The sequence below is a fragment of the Centropristis striata genome, chromosome 22 (genome assembly GCF_030273125.1).
Source record: "Centropristis striata isolate RG_2023a ecotype Rhode Island chromosome 22, C.striata_1.0, whole genome shotgun sequence".
NCBI lineage: Eukaryota > Metazoa > Chordata > Actinopteri > Perciformes > Serranidae > Centropristis > Centropristis striata.
In genome coordinates, this window is record NC_081538.1 from 21,887,499 (window position 1) to 21,902,874 (window position 15,376).

Here is a 15,376-nt window from a genome sequence, read left to right on the forward strand (position 1 = left end):
TGATGGATTCGATTCCGTCAGGAAGAGGTTTTTTTTAAGTTTTGCGCTTCCATGGTGTAATGGTGAGCACTCTGGACTTTGAATCCAGTGATCCGAGTTCAAATCTCGGTGGAACCTTACGTGGCTATCCCAAACTATGGTCTTAACCCTGCTAACATTGTTCAAATCACCTGAAGAGGGCAGTGTTCCCATTTGTCTTAGGGAGAACTGCCCAGTATTTACAGACTTGTCAGATTACATTGAGGTGTCATCCTGTTGTTTTTTTTCAACTGTGCTTATAGTCAAAGCACATACCAGCATGCCCAATTTAGAAAATCATGATATTTTTTCAACATTTTCAATAAATATGGGCTGTCTTCAGTCAGGATGACCGAGCGGTCCAAGGTGCTGCATTCTGTTTGGTTATCCCAAACAACGTGCAGCCTTTCAAGTCGTGTGAGAGGGAACTACCCAGTATTTACAGACATGTCAGATTACCTTGAGGTGTCATCCTGTTAAGCTTTTTCAACTGTCCTTATAGTCAAATCACACACCATCATGCTGAATTTAGTATATCAAGATATTTTTTCAAAATTTTCAATAAAAATGGGCTGTTTTCAGTCAGGATGGCCGAGCGGTCCAAGGCGCTGCGTTCAGGTCGCAGTCTCCACTGGAGGCGTGGGTTCGAATCCCACTTCTGACAGCCTTTGTATACTGGAACTCTTTGCTGTTTCAAGATATTTGGAAATAAATTATCTGTATGGTTATCCCAAACAACGTGCAGCTTTTCAAGTCGTGTTAGATGGAACTACCCAGTATTTACAGACATGTCAGATTACCTTGAGGTGTCATCCTGTTAAACTTTTTCAACTGTCCTTATAGTCAAATCACACACCATCATGCTGAATTTAGTATATCATGATATTTTTTCAAAATTTTCAATAAAAATGGGCTGTTTTCAGTCAGGATGGCCGAGCGGTCCAAGGCGCTGCGTTCAGGTCGCAGTCTCCACTGGAGGCGTGGGTTCGAATCCCACTTCTGACAGCCTTTGTATACTGGAACTCTTTGCTGTTTCAAGATGTTTAGAATTGAATTATCTGTATGTTAGAAGACACACATGTGACGAAATATTTGATTTGTACTTCTTCAGTTGCATTCGTGAGCCTACACATTTCCATTTTTGAATTTACACCAAGTCTTTGAATGCAGTAGGCTTATCTGTTGATGGATTCGATTCCGTCAGGAAGAGGTTTTTTTTAACTTTTGCGGTTCCATGGTGTAATGGTGAGCACTCTGGACTTTGAATCCAGTGATCCGAGTTCAAATCTCGGTGGAACCTTACGTGGCTATCCCAAACTATGGTCTTAACCCTGCTAACATTGTTCAAATCACCTGTAGAGGGCAGTGTTCCAATTTGTCTTAGGGAGAACTGCCCAGTATTTACAGACTTGTCAGATTACATTGAGGTGTCATCCTGTTGTTTTTTTTCAACTGTGCTTATAGTCAAAGCACATACCAGCATGCCCAATTTAGAAAATCATGATATTTTTTCAACATTTTCAATAAATATGGGCTGTCTTCAGTCAGGATGACCGAGCGGTCCAAGGTGCTGCATTCTGTATGGTTATCCCAAACAACGTGCAGCTTTTCAAGTCGTGTGAGAGGGAACTACCCAGTATTTACAGACATGTCAGATTACCTTGAGGTGTCATCCTGTTAAACTTTTTCAACTGTCCTTATAGTCAAATCACACACCATCATGCTGAATTTAGTATATCATGATATTTTTTCAAAATTTTCAATAAAAATGGGCTGTTTTCAGTCAGGATGGCCGAGCGGTCCAAGGCGCTGCGTTCAGGTCGCAGTCTCCACTGGAGGCGTGGGTTCGAATCCCACTTCTGACAGCCTTTGTATACTGGAACTCTTTGCTGTTTCAAGATATTTGGAAATAAATTATCTGTATGGTTATCCCAAACAACGTGCAGCTTTTCAAGTCGTGTGAGAGGGAACTACCCAGTATTTACAGACATGTCAGATTACCTTGAGGTGTCATCCTGTTAAACTTTTTCAACTGTCCTTATAGTCAAATCACACACCATCATGCTGAATTTAGTATATCATGATATTTTTTCAAAATTTTCAATAAAAATGGGCTGTTTTCAGTCAGGATGGCCGAGCGGTCCAAGGCGCTGCGTTCAGGTCGCAGTCTCCACTGGAGGCGTGGGTTCGAATCCCACTTCTGACAGCCTTTGTATACTGGAACTCTTTGCTGTTTCAAGATATTTGGAAATAAATTATCTGTATGGTTATCCCAAACAACGTGCAGCTTTTCAAGTCGTGTTAGATGGAACTACCCAGTATTTACAGACATGTCAGATTACCTTGAGGTGTCATCCTGTTAAACTTTTTCAACTGTCCTTATAGTCAAATCACACACCATCATGCTGAATTTAGTATATCATGATATTTTTTCAAAATTTTCAATAAAAATGGGCTGTTTTCAGTCAGGATGGCCGAGCGGTCCAAGGTGCTGCGTTCAGGTCGCAGTCTCCACTGGAGGCGTGGGTTCGAATCCCACTTCTGACAGCCTTTGTATACTGGAACTCTTTGCTGTTTCAAGATATTTAGAATTGAATTATCTGTATGTTAGAAGACACACATGTGACGAAATATTTGATTTGTACTTCTTCAGTAGCATTCGTGAGCCTACACATTTCCATTTTTGAATTTGCACCAAGTCTTTGAATGCAGTAGGCTTATCTGTTGATGGATTCGATTCCGTCAGGAAGAGGTTTTTTTTAAGTTTTGCGCTTCCATGGTGTAATGGTGAGCACTCTGGACTTTGAATCCAGTGATCCGAGTTCAAATCTCGGTGGAACCTTACGTGGCTATCCCAAACTATGGTCTTAACCCTGCTAACATTGTTCAAATCACCTGAAGAGGGCAGTGTTCCCATTTGTCTTAGGGAGAACTGCCCAGTATTTACAGACTTGTCAGATTACATTGAGGTGTCATCCTGTTGTTTTTTTTCAACTGTGCTTATAGTCAAAGCACATACCAGCATGCCCAATTTAGAAAATCATGATATTTTTTCAACATTTTCAATAAATATGGGCTGTCTTCAGTCAGGATGACCGAGCGGTCCAAGGTGCTGCATTCTGTTTGGTTATCCCAAACAACGTGCAGCCTTTCAAGTCGTGTGAGAGGGAACTACCCAGTATTTACAGACATGTCAGATTACCTTGAGGTGTCATCCTGTTAAGCTTTTTCAACTGTCCTTATAGTCAAATCACACACCATCATGCTGAATTTAGTATATCAAGATATTTTTTCAAAATTTTCAATAAAAATGGGCTGTTTTCAGTCAGGATGGCCGAGCGGTCCAAGGCGCTGCGTTCAGGTCGCAGTCTCCACTGGAGGCGTGGGTTCGAATCCCACTTCTGACAGCCTTTGTATACTGGAACTCTTTGCTGTTTCAAGATATTTGGAAATAAATTATCTGTATGGTTATCCCAAACAACGTGCAGCTTTTCAAGTCGTGTTAGATGGAACTACCCAGTATTTACAGACATGTCAGATTACCTTGAGGTGTCATCCTGTTAAACTTTTTCAACTGTCCTTATAGTCAAATCACACACCATCATGCTGAATTTAGTATATCATGATATTTTTTCAAAATTTTCAATAAAAATGGGCTGTTTTCAGTCAGGATGGCCGAGCGGTCCAAGGCGCTGCGTTCAGGTCGCAGTCTCCACTGGAGGCGTGGGTTCGAATCCCACTTCTGACAGCCTTTGTATACTGGAACTCTTTGCTGTTTCAAGATGTTTAGAATTGAATTATCTGTATGTTAGAAGACACACATGTGACGAAATATTTGATTTGTACTTCTTCAGTTGCATTCGTGAGCCTACACATTTCCATTTTTGAATTTACACCAAGTCTTTGAATGCAGTAGGCTTATCTGTTGATGGATTCGATTCCGTCAGGAAGAGGTTTTTTTTAACTTTTGCGGTTCCATGGTGTAATGGTGAGCACTCTGGACTTTGAATCCAGTGATCCGAGTTCAAATCTCGGTGGAACCTTACGTGGCTATCCCAAACTATGGTCTTAACCCTGCTAACATTGTTCAAATCACCTGTAGAGGGCAGTGTTCCAATTTGTCTTAGGGAGAACTGCCCAGTATTTACAGACTTGTCAGATTACATTGAGGTGTCATCCTGTTGTTTTTTTTCAACTGTGCTTATAGTCAAAGCACATACCAGCATGCCCAATTTAGAAAATCATGATATTTTTTCAACATTTTCAATAAATATGGGCTGTCTTCAGTCAGGATGACCGAGCGGTCCAAGGTGCTGCATTCTGTATGGTTATCCCAAACAACGTGCAGCTTTTCAAGTCGTGTGAGAGGGAACTACCCAGTATTTACAGACATGTCAGATTACCTTGAGGTGTCATCCTGTTAAACTTTTTCAACTGTCCTTATAGTCAAATCACACACCATCATGCTGAATTTAGTATATCATGATATTTTTTCAAAATTTTCAATAAAAATGGGCTGTTTTCAGTCAGGATGGCCGAGCGGTCCAAGGCGCTGCGTTCAGGTCGCAGTCTCCACTGGAGGCGTGGGTTCGAATCCCACTTCTGACAGCCTTTGTATACTGGAACTCTTTGCTGTTTCAAGATATTTGGAAATAAATTATCTGTATGGTTATCCCAAACAACGTGCAGCTTTTCAAGTCGTGTTAGATGGAACTACCCAGTATTTACAGACATGTCAGATTACCTTGAGGTGTCATCCTGTTAAACTTTTTCAACTGTCCTTATAGTCAAATCACACACCATCATGCTGAATTTAGTATATCATGATATTTTTTCAAAATTTTCAATAAAAATGGGCTGTTTTCAGTCAGGATGGCCGAGCGGTCCAAGGTGCTGCGTTCAGGTCGCAGTCTCCACTGGAGGCGTGGGTTCGAATCCCACTTCTGACAGCCTTTGTATACTGGAACTCTTTGCTGTTTCAAGATATTTAGAATTGAATTATCTGTATGTTAGAAGACACACATGTGACGAAATATTTGATTTGTACTTCTTCAGTAGCATTCGTGAGCCTACACATTTCCATTTTTGAATTTGCACCAAGTCTTTGAATGCAGTAGGCTTATCTGTTGATGGATTCGATTCCGTCAGGAAGAGGTTTTTTTTAAGTTTTGCGCTTCCATGGTGTAATGGTGAGCACTCTGGACTTTGAATCCAGTGATCCGAGTTCAAATCTCGGTGGAACCTTACGTGGCTATCCCAAACTATGGTCTTAACCCTGCTAACATTGTTCAAATCACCTGAAGAGGGCAGTGTTCCCATTTGTCTTAGGGAGAACTGCCCAGTATTTACAGACTTGTCAGATTACATTGAGGTGTCATCCTGTTGTTTTTTTTCAACTGTGCTTATAGTCAAAGCACATACCAGCATGCCCAATTTAGAAAATCATGATATTTTTTCAACATTTTCAATAAATATGGGCTGTCTTCAGTCAGGATGACCGAGCGGTCCAAGGTGCTGCATTCTGTTTGGTTATCCCAAACAACGTGCAGCCTTTCAAGTCGTGTGAGAGGGAACTACCCAGTATTTACAGACATGTCAGATTACCTTGAGGTGTCATCCTGTTAAGCTTTTTCAACTGTCCTTATAGTCAAATCACACACCATCATGCTGAATTTAGTATATCAAGATATTTTTTCAAAATTTTCAATAAAAATGGGCTGTTTTCAGTCAGGATGGCCGAGCGGTCCAAGGCGCTGCGTTCAGGTCGCAGTCTCCACTGGAGGCGTGGGTTCGAATCCCACTTCTGACAGCCTTTGTATACTGGAACTCTTTGCTGTTTCAAGATATTTGGAAATAAATTATCTGTATGGTTATCCCAAACAACGTGCAGCTTTTCAAGTCGTGTTAGATGGAACTACCCAGTATTTACAGACATGTCAGATTACCTTGAGGTGTCATCCTGTTAAACTTTTTCAACTGTCCTTATAGTCAAATCACACACCATCATGCTGAATTTAGTATATCATGATATTTTTTCAAAATTTTCAATAAAAATGGGCTGTTTTCAGTCAGGATGGCCGAGCGGTCCAAGGCGCTGCGTTCAGGTCGCAGTCTCCACTGGAGGCGTGGGTTCGAATCCCACTTCTGACAGCCTTTGTATACTGGAACTCTTTGCTGTTTCAAGATATTTGGAAATAAATTATCTGTATGGTTATCCCAAACAACGTGCAGCTTTTCAAGTCGTGTTAGATGGAACTACCCAGTATTTACAGACATGTCAGATTACCTTGAGGTGTCATCCTGTTAAACTTTTTCAACTGTCCTTATAGTCAAATCACACACCATCATGCTGAATTTAGTATATCATGATATTTTTTCAAAATTTTCAATAAAAATGGGCTGTTTTCAGTCAGGATGGCCGAGCGGTCCAAGGTGCTGCGTTCAGGTCGCAGTCTCCACTGGAGGCGTGGGTTCGAATCCCACTTCTGACAGCCTTTGTATACTGGAACTCTTTGCTGTTTCAAGATATTTAGAATTGAATTATCTGTATGTTAGAAGACACACATGTGACGAAATATTTGATTTGTACTTCTTCAGTAGCATTCGTGAGCCTACACATTTCCATTTTTGAATTTGCACCAAGTCTTTGAATGCAGTAGGCTTATCTGTTGATGGATTCGATTCCGTCAGGAAGAGGTTTTTTTTAAGTTTTGCGCTTCCATGGTGTAATGGTGAGCACTCTGGACTTTGAATCCAGTGATCCGAGTTCAAATCTCGGTGGAACCTTACGTGGCTATCCCAAACTATGGTCTTAACCCTGCTAACATTGTTCAAATCACCTGAAGAGGGCAGTGTTCCCATTTGTCTTAGGGAGAACTGCCCAGTATTTACAGACTTGTCAGATTACATTGAGGTGTCATCCTGTTGTTTTTTTTCAACTGTGCTTATAGTCAAAGCACATACCAGCATGCCCAATTTAGAAAATCATGATATTTTTTCAACATTTTCAATAAATATGGGCTGTCTTCAGTCAGGATGACCGAGCGGTCCAAGGTGCTGCATTCTGTTTGGTTATCCCAAACAACGTGCAGCCTTTCAAGTCGTGTGAGAGGGAACTACCCAGTATTTACAGACATGTCAGATTACCTTGAGGTGTCATCCTGTTAAGCTTTTTCAACTGTCCTTATAGTCAAATCACACACCATCATGCTGAATTTAGTATATCAAGATATTTTTTCAAAATTTTCAATAAAAATGGGCTGTTTTCAGTCAGGATGGCCGAGCGGTCCAAGGCGCTGCGTTCAGGTCGCAGTCTCCACTGGAGGCGTGGGTTCGAATCCCACTTCTGACAGCCTTTGTATACTGGAACTCTTTGCTGTTTCAAGATATTTGGAAATAAATTATCTGTATGGTTATCCCAAACAACGTGCAGCTTTTCAAGTCGTGTTAGATGGAACTACCCAGTATTTACAGACATGTCAGATTACCTTGAGGTGTCATCCTGTTAAACTTTTTCAACTGTCCTTATAGTCAAATCACACACCATCATGCTGAATTTAGTATATCATGATATTTTTTCAAAATTTTCAATAAAAATGGGCTGTTTTCAGTCAGGATGGCCGAGCGGTCCAAGGCGCTGCGTTCAGGTCGCAGTCTCCACTGGAGGCGTGGGTTCGAATCCCACTTCTGACAGCCTTTGTATACTGGAACTCTTTGCTGTTTCAAGATGTTTAGAATTGAATTATCTGTATGTTAGAAGACACACATGTGACGAAATATTTGATTTGTACTTCTTCAGTTGCATTCGTGAGCCTACACATTTCCATTTTTGAATTTACACCAAGTCTTTGAATGCAGTAGGCTTATCTGTTGATGGATTCGATTCCGTCAGGAAGAGGTTTTTTTTAACTTTTGCGGTTCCATGGTGTAATGGTGAGCACTCTGGACTTTGAATCCAGTGATCCGAGTTCAAATCTCGGTGGAACCTTACGTGGCTATCCCAAACTATGGTCTTAACCCTGCTAACATTGTTCAAATCACCTGTAGAGGGCAGTGTTCCAATTTGTCTTAGGGAGAACTGCCCAGTATTTACAGACTTGTCAGATTACATTGAGGTGTCATCCTGTTGTTTTTTTTCAACTGTGCTTATAGTCAAAGCACATACCAGCATGCCCAATTTAGAAAATCATGATATTTTTTCAACATTTTCAATAAATATGGGCTGTCTTCAGTCAGGATGACCGAGCGGTCCAAGGTGCTGCATTCTGTATGGTTATCCCAAACAACGTGCAGCTTTTCAAGTCGTGTGAGAGGGAACTACCCAGTATTTACAGACATGTCAGATTACCTTGAGGTGTCATCCTGTTAAACTTTTTCAACTGTCCTTATAGTCAAATCACACACCATCATGCTGAATTTAGTATATCATGATATTTTTTCAAAATTTTCAATAAAAATGGGCTGTTTTCAGTCAGGATGGCCGAGCGGTCCAAGGTGCTGCGTTCAGGTCGCAGTCTCCACTGGAGGCGTGGGTTCGAATCCCACTTCTGACAGCCTTTGTATACTGGAACTCTTTGCTGTTTCAAGATATTTAGAATTGAATTATCTGTATGTTAGAAGACACACATGTGACGAAATATTTGATTTGTACTTCTTCAGTAGCATTCGTGAGCCTACACATTTCCATTTTTGAATTTGCACCAAGTCTTTGAATGCAGTAGGCTTATCTGTTGATGGATTCGATTCCGTCAGGAAGAGGTTTTTTTTAAGTTTTGCGCTTCCATGGTGTAATGGTGAGCACTCTGGACTTTGAATCCAGTGATCCGAGTTCAAATCTCGGTGGAACCTTACGTGGCTATCCCAAACTATGGTCTTAACCCTGCTAACATTGTTCAAATCACCTGAAGAGGGCAGTGTTCCCATTTGTCTTAGGGAGAACTGCCCAGTATTTACAGACTTGTCAGATTACATTGAGGTGTCATCCTGTTGTTTTTTTTCAACTGTGCTTATAGTCAAAGCACATACCAGCATGCCCAATTTAGAAAATCATGATATTTTTTCAACATTTTCAATAAATATGGGCTGTCTTCAGTCAGGATGACCGAGCGGTCCAAGGTGCTGCATTCTGTTTGGTTATCCCAAACAACGTGCAGCCTTTCAAGTCGTGTGAGAGGGAACTACCCAGTATTTACAGACATGTCAGATTACCTTGAGGTGTCATCCTGTTAAGCTTTTTCAACTGTCCTTATAGTCAAATCACACACCATCATGCTGAATTTAGTATATCAAGATATTTTTTCAAAATTTTCAATAAAAATGGGCTGTTTTCAGTCAGGATGGCCGAGCGGTCCAAGGCGCTGCGTTCAGGTCGCAGTCTCCACTGGAGGCGTGGGTTCGAATCCCACTTCTGACAGCCTTTGTATACTGGAACTCTTTGCTGTTTCAAGATATTTGGAAATAAATTATCTGTATGGTTATCCCAAACAACGTGCAGCTTTTCAAGTCGTGTTAGATGGAACTACCCAGTATTTACAGACATGTCAGATTACCTTGAGGTGTCATCCTGTTAAACTTTTTCAACTGTCCTTATAGTCAAATCACACACCATCATGCTGAATTTAGTATATCATGATATTTTTTCAAAATTTTCAATAAAAATGGGCTGTTTTCAGTCAGGATGGCCGAGCGGTCCAAGGCGCTGCGTTCAGGTCGCAGTCTCCACTGGAGGCGTGGGTTCGAATCCCACTTCTGACAGCCTTTGTATACTGGAACTCTTTGCTGTTTCAAGATGTTTAGAATTGAATTATCTGTATGTTAGAAGACACACATGTGACGAAATATTTGATTTGTACTTCTTCAGTTGCATTCGTGAGCCTACACATTTCCATTTTTGAATTTACACCAAGTCTTTGAATGCAGTAGGCTTATCTGTTGATGGATTCGATTCCGTCAGGAAGAGGTTTTTTTTAACTTTTGCGGTTCCATGGTGTAATGGTGAGCACTCTGGACTTTGAATCCAGTGATCCGAGTTCAAATCTCGGTGGAACCTTACGTGGCTATCCCAAACTATGGTCTTAACCCTGCTAACATTGTTCAAATCACCTGTAGAGGGCAGTGTTCCAATTTGTCTTAGGGAGAACTGCCCAGTATTTACAGACTTGTCAGATTACATTGAGGTGTCATCCTGTTGTTTTTTTTCAACTGTGCTTATAGTCAAAGCACATACCAGCATGCCCAATTTAGAAAATCATGATATTTTTTCAACATTTTCAATAAATATGGGCTGTCTTCAGTCAGGATGACCGAGCGGTCCAAGGTGCTGCATTCTGTATGGTTATCCCAAACAACGTGCAGCTTTTCAAGTCGTGTGAGAGGGAACTACCCAGTATTTACAGACATGTCAGATTACCTTGAGGTGTCATCCTGTTAAACTTTTTCAACTGTCCTTATAGTCAAATCACACACCATCATGCTGAATTTAGTATATCATGATATTTTTTCAAAATTTTCAATAAAAATGGGCTGTTTTCAGTCAGGATGGCCGAGCGGTCCAAGGCGCTGCGTTCAGGTCGCAGTCTCCACTGGAGGCGTGGGTTCGAATCCCACTTCTGACAGCCTTTGTATACTGGAACTCTTTGCTGTTTCAAGATATTTAGAATTGAATTATCTGTATGTTAGAAGACACACATGTGACTAAATATTTGATTTGTACTTCTTCAGTACCATTTGTGAGCCTACACATTTCCATTTTTGAATTTGCACCAAGTCTTTGAATGCAGTAGGCTTATCTGTTAATGGATTCGATTCCGTCAGGAAGAGGTTTTTTTTAACTTTTGCGGTTCCATGGTGTAATGGTGAGCACTCTGGACTTTGAATCCAGTGATCCGAGTTCAAATCTCGGTGGAACCTTACGTGGCTATCCCAAACTATGGTCTTAACCCTGCTAACATTGTTCAAATCACCTGTAGAGGGCAGTGTTCCAATTTGTCTTAGGGAGAACTGCCCAGTATTTACAGACTTGTCAGATTACATTGAGGTGTCATCCTGTTGTTTTTTTTCAACTGTGCTTATAGTCAAAGCACATACCAGCATGCCCAATTTAGAAAATCATGATATTTTTTCAACATTTTCAATAAATATGGGCTGTCTTCAGTCAGGATGACCGAGCGGTCCAAGGTGCTGCATTCTGTATGGTTATCCCAAACAACGTGCAGCTTTTCAAGTCGTGTGAGAGGGAACTACCCAGTATTTACAGACATGTCAGATTACCTTGAGGTGTCATCCTGTTAAACTTTTTCAACTGTCCTTATAGTCAAATCACACACCATCATGCTGAATTTAGTATATCATGATATTTTTTCAAAATTTTCAATAAAAATGGGCTGTTTTCAGTCAGGATGGCCGAGCGGTCCAAGGCGCTGCGTTCAGGTCGCAGTCTCCACTGGAGGCGTGGGTTCGAATCCCACTTCTGACAGCCTTTGTATACTGGAACTCTTTGCTGTTTCAAGATATTTAGAATTGAATTATCTGTATGTTAGAAGACACACATGTGACGAAATATTTGATTTGTACTTCTTCAGTACCATTTGTGAGCCTACACATTTCCATTTTTGAATTTGCACCAAGTCTTTGAATGCAGTAGGCTTATCTGTTAATGGATTCGATTCCGTCAGGAAGAGGTTTTTTTTAACTTTTGCGGTTCCATGGTGTAATGGTGAGCACTCTGGACTTTGAATCCAGTGATCCGAGTTCAAATCTCGGTGGAACCTTACGTGGCTATCCCAAACTATGGTCTTAACCCTGCTAACATTGTTCAAATCACCTGTAGAGGGCAGTGTTCCAATTTGTCTTAGGGAGAACTGCCCAGTATTTACAGACTTGTCAGATTACATTGAGGTGTCATCCTGTTGTTTTTTTTCAACTGTGCTTATAGTCAAAGCACATACCAGCATGCCCAATTTAGAAAATCATGATATTTTTTCAACATTTTCAATAAATATGGGCTGTCTTCAGTCAGGATGACCGAGCGGTCCAAGGTGCTGCATTCTGTATGGTTATCCCAAACAACGTGCAGCTTTTCAAGTCGTGTGAGAGGGAACTACCCAGTATTTACAGACATGTCAGATTACCTTGAGGTGTCATCCTGTTAAACTTTTTCAACTGTCCTTATAGTCAAATCACACACCATCATGCTGAATTTAGTATATCATGATATTTTTTCAAAATTTTCAATAAAAATGGGCTGTTTTCAGTCAGGATGGCCGAGCGGTCCAAGGCGCTGCGTTCAGGTCGCAGTCTCCACTGGAGGCGTGGGTTCGAATCCCACTTCTGACAGCCTTTGTATACTGGAACTCTTTGCTGTTTCAAGATATTTAGAATTGAATTATCTGTATGTTAGAAGACACACATGTGACTAAATATTTGATTTGTACTTCTTCAGTAGCATTTGTGAGCCTACACATTTCCATTTTTGAATTTGCACCAAGTCTTTGAATGCAGTAGGCTTATCTGTTAATGGATTCGATTCCGTCAGGAAGAGGTTTTTTTTAACTTTTGCGGTTCCATGGTGTAATGGTGAGCACTCTGGACTTTGAATCCAGTGATCCGAGTTCAAATCTCGGTGGAACCTTACGTGGCTATCCCAAACTATGGTCTTAACCCTGCTAACATTGTTCAAATCACCTGTAGAGGGCAGTGTTCCAATTTGTCTTAGGGAGAACTGCCCAGTATTTACAGACTTGTCAGATTACATTGAGGTGTCATCCTGTTGTTTTTTTTCAACTGTGCTTATAGTCAAAGCACATACCAGCATGCCCAATTTAGAAAATCATGATATTTTTTCAACATTTTCAATAAATATGGGCTGTCTTCAGTCAGGATGACCGAGCGGTCCAAGGTGCTGCATTCTGTATGGTTATCCCAAACAACGTGTAGCTTTTCAAGTCGTGTTAGAGGGAACTACCCAGTATTTACAGACATGTCAGATTACCTTGAGGTGTCATCCTGTTAAGCTTTTTCAACTGTCCTTATAGTCAAATCACACACCATCATGCTGAATTTAGTATATCATGATATTTTTTCAAAATTTTCAATAAAAATGGGCTGTTTTCAGTCAGGATGGCCGAGCGGTCCAAGGCGCTGCGTTCAGGTCGCAGTCTCCACTGGAGGCGTGGGTTCGAATCCCACTTCTGACAGCCTTTGTATACTGGAACTCTTTGCTGTTTCAAGATATTTAGAATTGAATTATCTGTATGTTAGAAGACACACATGTGACTAAATATTTGATTTGTACTTCTTCAGTAGCATTTGTGAGCCTACACATTTCCATTTTTGAATTTGCACCAAGTCTTTGAATGCAGTAGGCTTATCTGTTAATGGATTCGATTCCGTCAGGAAGAGGTTTTTTTTAACTTTTGCGGTTCCATGGTGTAATGGTGAGCACTCTGGACTTTGAATCCAGTGATCCGAGTTCAAATCTCGGTGGAACCTTACGTGGCTATCCCAAACTATGGTCTTAACCCTGCTAACATTGTTCAAATCACCTGTAGAGGGCAGTGTTCCAATTTGTCTTAGGGAGAACTGCCCAGTATTTACAGACTTGTCAGATTACATTGAGGTGTCATCCTGTTGTTTTTTTTCAACTGTGCTTATAGTCAAAGCACATACCAGCATGCCCAATTTAGAAAATCATGATATTTTTTCAACATTTTCAATAAATATGGGCTGTCTTCAGTCAGGATGACCGAGCGGTCCAAGGTGCTGCATTCTGTATGGTTATCCCAAACAACGTGCAGCTTTTCAAGTCGTGTTAGAGGGAACTACCCAGTATTTACAGACATGTCAGATTACCTTGAGGTGTCATCCTGTTAAGCTTTTTCAACTGTCCTTATAGTCAAATCACACACCATCATGCTGAATTTAGTATATCATGATATTTTTTCAAAATTTTCAATAAAAATGGGCTGTTTTCAGTCAGGATGGCCGAGCGGTCCAAGGCGCTGTGTTCAGGTCGCAGTCTCCACTGGAGGCGTGGGTTCGAATCCCACTTCTGACAGCCTTTGTATACTGGAACTCTTTGCTGTTTCAAGATATTTAGAATTGAATTATCTGTATGTTAGAAGACACACATGTGACGAAATATTCGATTTGTACTTCTTCAGTAGCATTCGTGAGCCTACACATTTCCATTTTTGAATTTGCACCAAGTCTTTGAATGCAGTAGGCTTATCTGCTGATGGATTCGATTCCGTCAGGAAGAGGTTTTTTTTAAGTTTTGCGGTTCCATGGTGTAATGGTGAGCACTCTGGACTTTGAATCCAGTGATCCGAGTTCAAATCTCGGTGGAACCTTACGTGGCTATCCCAAACTATGGTCTTAACCCTGCTAACATTGTTCAAATCACCTGAAGAGGGCAGTGTTCCCATTTGTCTTAGGGAGAACTGCCCAGTATTTACAGACTTGTCAGATTACATTGAGGTGTCATCCTGTTGTTTTTTTTCAACTGTGCTTATAGTCAAAGCACATACCAGCATGCCCAATTTAGAAAATCATGATATTTTTTCAACATTTTCAATAAATATGGGCTGTCTTCAGTCAGGATGACCGAGCGGTCCAAGGTGCTGCATTCTGTATGGTTATCCCAAACAACGTGCAGCTTTTCAAGTCGTGTGAGAGGGAACTACCCAGTATTTACAGACATGTCAGATTACCTTGAGGTGTCATCCTGTTAAACTTTTTCAACTGTCCTTATAGTCAAATCACACACCATCATGCTGAATTTAGTATATCATGATATTTTTTCAAAATTTTCAATAAAAATGGGCTGTTTTCAGTCAGGATGGCCGAGCGGTCCAAGGCGCAGCGTTCAGGTCGCAGTCTCCACTGGAGGCGTGGGTTCGAATCCCACTTCTGACAGCCTTTGTATACTGGAACTCTTTGCTGTTTCAAGATATTTGGAAATAAATTATCTGTATGGTTATCCCAAACAACGTGCAGCTTTTCAAGTCGTGTTAGATGGAACTACCCAGTATTTACAGACATGTCAGATTACCTTGAGGTGTCATCCTGTTAAACTTTTTCAACTGTCCTTATAGTCAAATCACACACCATCATGCTGAATTTAGTATATCATGATATTTTTTCAAAATTTTCAATAAAAATGGGCTGTTTTCAGTCAGGATGGCCGAGCGGTCCAAGGCGCTGCGTTCAGGTCGCAGTCTCCACTGGAGGCGTGGGTTCGAATCCCACTTCTGACAGCCTTTGTATACTGGAACTCTTTGCTGTTTCAAGATATTTAGAATTGAATTATCTGTATGTTAGAAGACACACATGTGACTAAATATTTGATTTGTACTTCTTC

General features: G+C 40.8%; 38 non-coding genes across 38 annotated transcripts; all 38 read left to right on the forward strand.

Annotated features, from left to right (window-relative positions):
• The first annotated feature begins 45 nt into the window (after nucleotides 1-45).
• Nucleotides 46-117, forward strand: trnaq-uug (transfer RNA glutamine (anticodon UUG)). The gene has a single exon. It is a non-coding gene; the product is annotated as a tRNA-Gln (tRNA).
• A 482-nt stretch (nucleotides 118-599) lies between these two features.
• Nucleotides 600-682, forward strand: trnal-cag (transfer RNA leucine (anticodon CAG)). The gene has a single exon. It is a non-coding gene; the product is annotated as a tRNA-Leu (tRNA).
• Nucleotides 683-940: 258 nt separating this feature from the next.
• On the forward strand, nucleotides 941-1,023 carry trnal-cag (transfer RNA leucine (anticodon CAG)). The gene has a single exon. It is a non-coding gene; the product is annotated as a tRNA-Leu (tRNA).
• Nucleotides 1,024-1,246: 223 nt separating this feature from the next.
• On the forward strand, nucleotides 1,247-1,318 carry trnaq-uug (transfer RNA glutamine (anticodon UUG)). The gene has a single exon. It is a non-coding gene; the product is annotated as a tRNA-Gln (tRNA).
• A 482-nt stretch (nucleotides 1,319-1,800) lies between these two features.
• Nucleotides 1,801-1,883, forward strand: trnal-cag (transfer RNA leucine (anticodon CAG)). Its single transcript has one exon. It is a non-coding gene; the product is annotated as a tRNA-Leu (tRNA).
• A 258-nt stretch (nucleotides 1,884-2,141) lies between these two features.
• trnal-cag (transfer RNA leucine (anticodon CAG)) lies at nucleotides 2,142-2,224 on the forward strand. Its single transcript has one exon. It is a non-coding gene; the product is annotated as a tRNA-Leu (tRNA).
• Nucleotides 2,225-2,482: 258 nt separating this feature from the next.
• On the forward strand, nucleotides 2,483-2,565 carry trnal-cag (transfer RNA leucine (anticodon CAG)). The gene has a single exon. It is a non-coding gene; the product is annotated as a tRNA-Leu (tRNA).
• A 223-nt stretch (nucleotides 2,566-2,788) lies between these two features.
• On the forward strand, nucleotides 2,789-2,860 carry trnaq-uug (transfer RNA glutamine (anticodon UUG)). Its single transcript has one exon. It is a non-coding gene; the product is annotated as a tRNA-Gln (tRNA).
• A 482-nt stretch (nucleotides 2,861-3,342) lies between these two features.
• trnal-cag (transfer RNA leucine (anticodon CAG)) lies at nucleotides 3,343-3,425 on the forward strand. The gene has a single exon. It is a non-coding gene; the product is annotated as a tRNA-Leu (tRNA).
• A 258-nt stretch (nucleotides 3,426-3,683) lies between these two features.
• On the forward strand, nucleotides 3,684-3,766 carry trnal-cag (transfer RNA leucine (anticodon CAG)). Its single transcript has one exon. It is a non-coding gene; the product is annotated as a tRNA-Leu (tRNA).
• A 223-nt stretch (nucleotides 3,767-3,989) lies between these two features.
• Nucleotides 3,990-4,061, forward strand: trnaq-uug (transfer RNA glutamine (anticodon UUG)). Its single transcript has one exon. It is a non-coding gene; the product is annotated as a tRNA-Gln (tRNA).
• Nucleotides 4,062-4,543: 482 nt separating this feature from the next.
• trnal-cag (transfer RNA leucine (anticodon CAG)) lies at nucleotides 4,544-4,626 on the forward strand. Its single transcript has one exon. It is a non-coding gene; the product is annotated as a tRNA-Leu (tRNA).
• Nucleotides 4,627-4,884: 258 nt separating this feature from the next.
• On the forward strand, nucleotides 4,885-4,967 carry trnal-cag (transfer RNA leucine (anticodon CAG)). Its single transcript has one exon. It is a non-coding gene; the product is annotated as a tRNA-Leu (tRNA).
• A 223-nt stretch (nucleotides 4,968-5,190) lies between these two features.
• On the forward strand, nucleotides 5,191-5,262 carry trnaq-uug (transfer RNA glutamine (anticodon UUG)). Its single transcript has one exon. It is a non-coding gene; the product is annotated as a tRNA-Gln (tRNA).
• Nucleotides 5,263-5,744: 482 nt separating this feature from the next.
• On the forward strand, nucleotides 5,745-5,827 carry trnal-cag (transfer RNA leucine (anticodon CAG)). Its single transcript has one exon. It is a non-coding gene; the product is annotated as a tRNA-Leu (tRNA).
• A 258-nt stretch (nucleotides 5,828-6,085) lies between these two features.
• trnal-cag (transfer RNA leucine (anticodon CAG)) lies at nucleotides 6,086-6,168 on the forward strand. Its single transcript has one exon. It is a non-coding gene; the product is annotated as a tRNA-Leu (tRNA).
• A 258-nt stretch (nucleotides 6,169-6,426) lies between these two features.
• Nucleotides 6,427-6,509, forward strand: trnal-cag (transfer RNA leucine (anticodon CAG)). The gene has a single exon. It is a non-coding gene; the product is annotated as a tRNA-Leu (tRNA).
• A 223-nt stretch (nucleotides 6,510-6,732) lies between these two features.
• trnaq-uug (transfer RNA glutamine (anticodon UUG)) lies at nucleotides 6,733-6,804 on the forward strand. The gene has a single exon. It is a non-coding gene; the product is annotated as a tRNA-Gln (tRNA).
• Nucleotides 6,805-7,286: 482 nt separating this feature from the next.
• trnal-cag (transfer RNA leucine (anticodon CAG)) lies at nucleotides 7,287-7,369 on the forward strand. Its single transcript has one exon. It is a non-coding gene; the product is annotated as a tRNA-Leu (tRNA).
• Nucleotides 7,370-7,627: 258 nt separating this feature from the next.
• On the forward strand, nucleotides 7,628-7,710 carry trnal-cag (transfer RNA leucine (anticodon CAG)). The gene has a single exon. It is a non-coding gene; the product is annotated as a tRNA-Leu (tRNA).
• A 223-nt stretch (nucleotides 7,711-7,933) lies between these two features.
• trnaq-uug (transfer RNA glutamine (anticodon UUG)) lies at nucleotides 7,934-8,005 on the forward strand. The gene has a single exon. It is a non-coding gene; the product is annotated as a tRNA-Gln (tRNA).
• A 482-nt stretch (nucleotides 8,006-8,487) lies between these two features.
• Nucleotides 8,488-8,570, forward strand: trnal-cag (transfer RNA leucine (anticodon CAG)). The gene has a single exon. It is a non-coding gene; the product is annotated as a tRNA-Leu (tRNA).
• Nucleotides 8,571-8,793: 223 nt separating this feature from the next.
• Nucleotides 8,794-8,865, forward strand: trnaq-uug (transfer RNA glutamine (anticodon UUG)). Its single transcript has one exon. It is a non-coding gene; the product is annotated as a tRNA-Gln (tRNA).
• Nucleotides 8,866-9,347: 482 nt separating this feature from the next.
• On the forward strand, nucleotides 9,348-9,430 carry trnal-cag (transfer RNA leucine (anticodon CAG)). The gene has a single exon. It is a non-coding gene; the product is annotated as a tRNA-Leu (tRNA).
• A 258-nt stretch (nucleotides 9,431-9,688) lies between these two features.
• On the forward strand, nucleotides 9,689-9,771 carry trnal-cag (transfer RNA leucine (anticodon CAG)). Its single transcript has one exon. It is a non-coding gene; the product is annotated as a tRNA-Leu (tRNA).
• Nucleotides 9,772-9,994: 223 nt separating this feature from the next.
• Nucleotides 9,995-10,066, forward strand: trnaq-uug (transfer RNA glutamine (anticodon UUG)). Its single transcript has one exon. It is a non-coding gene; the product is annotated as a tRNA-Gln (tRNA).
• Nucleotides 10,067-10,548: 482 nt separating this feature from the next.
• On the forward strand, nucleotides 10,549-10,631 carry trnal-cag (transfer RNA leucine (anticodon CAG)). The gene has a single exon. It is a non-coding gene; the product is annotated as a tRNA-Leu (tRNA).
• A 223-nt stretch (nucleotides 10,632-10,854) lies between these two features.
• Nucleotides 10,855-10,926, forward strand: trnaq-uug (transfer RNA glutamine (anticodon UUG)). Its single transcript has one exon. It is a non-coding gene; the product is annotated as a tRNA-Gln (tRNA).
• Nucleotides 10,927-11,408: 482 nt separating this feature from the next.
• Nucleotides 11,409-11,491, forward strand: trnal-cag (transfer RNA leucine (anticodon CAG)). The gene has a single exon. It is a non-coding gene; the product is annotated as a tRNA-Leu (tRNA).
• A 223-nt stretch (nucleotides 11,492-11,714) lies between these two features.
• Nucleotides 11,715-11,786, forward strand: trnaq-uug (transfer RNA glutamine (anticodon UUG)). Its single transcript has one exon. It is a non-coding gene; the product is annotated as a tRNA-Gln (tRNA).
• Nucleotides 11,787-12,268: 482 nt separating this feature from the next.
• Nucleotides 12,269-12,351, forward strand: trnal-cag (transfer RNA leucine (anticodon CAG)). The gene has a single exon. It is a non-coding gene; the product is annotated as a tRNA-Leu (tRNA).
• Nucleotides 12,352-12,574: 223 nt separating this feature from the next.
• trnaq-uug (transfer RNA glutamine (anticodon UUG)) lies at nucleotides 12,575-12,646 on the forward strand. Its single transcript has one exon. It is a non-coding gene; the product is annotated as a tRNA-Gln (tRNA).
• Nucleotides 12,647-13,128: 482 nt separating this feature from the next.
• Nucleotides 13,129-13,211, forward strand: trnal-cag (transfer RNA leucine (anticodon CAG)). The gene has a single exon. It is a non-coding gene; the product is annotated as a tRNA-Leu (tRNA).
• A 223-nt stretch (nucleotides 13,212-13,434) lies between these two features.
• trnaq-uug (transfer RNA glutamine (anticodon UUG)) lies at nucleotides 13,435-13,506 on the forward strand. The gene has a single exon. It is a non-coding gene; the product is annotated as a tRNA-Gln (tRNA).
• A 482-nt stretch (nucleotides 13,507-13,988) lies between these two features.
• Nucleotides 13,989-14,071, forward strand: trnal-cag (transfer RNA leucine (anticodon CAG)). The gene has a single exon. It is a non-coding gene; the product is annotated as a tRNA-Leu (tRNA).
• A 223-nt stretch (nucleotides 14,072-14,294) lies between these two features.
• trnaq-uug (transfer RNA glutamine (anticodon UUG)) lies at nucleotides 14,295-14,366 on the forward strand. Its single transcript has one exon. It is a non-coding gene; the product is annotated as a tRNA-Gln (tRNA).
• Nucleotides 14,367-14,848: 482 nt separating this feature from the next.
• trnal-cag (transfer RNA leucine (anticodon CAG)) lies at nucleotides 14,849-14,931 on the forward strand. Its single transcript has one exon. It is a non-coding gene; the product is annotated as a tRNA-Leu (tRNA).
• Nucleotides 14,932-15,189: 258 nt separating this feature from the next.
• On the forward strand, nucleotides 15,190-15,272 carry trnal-cag (transfer RNA leucine (anticodon CAG)). Its single transcript has one exon. It is a non-coding gene; the product is annotated as a tRNA-Leu (tRNA).
• The last annotated feature ends 104 nt before the right edge of the window (nucleotides 15,273-15,376 follow it).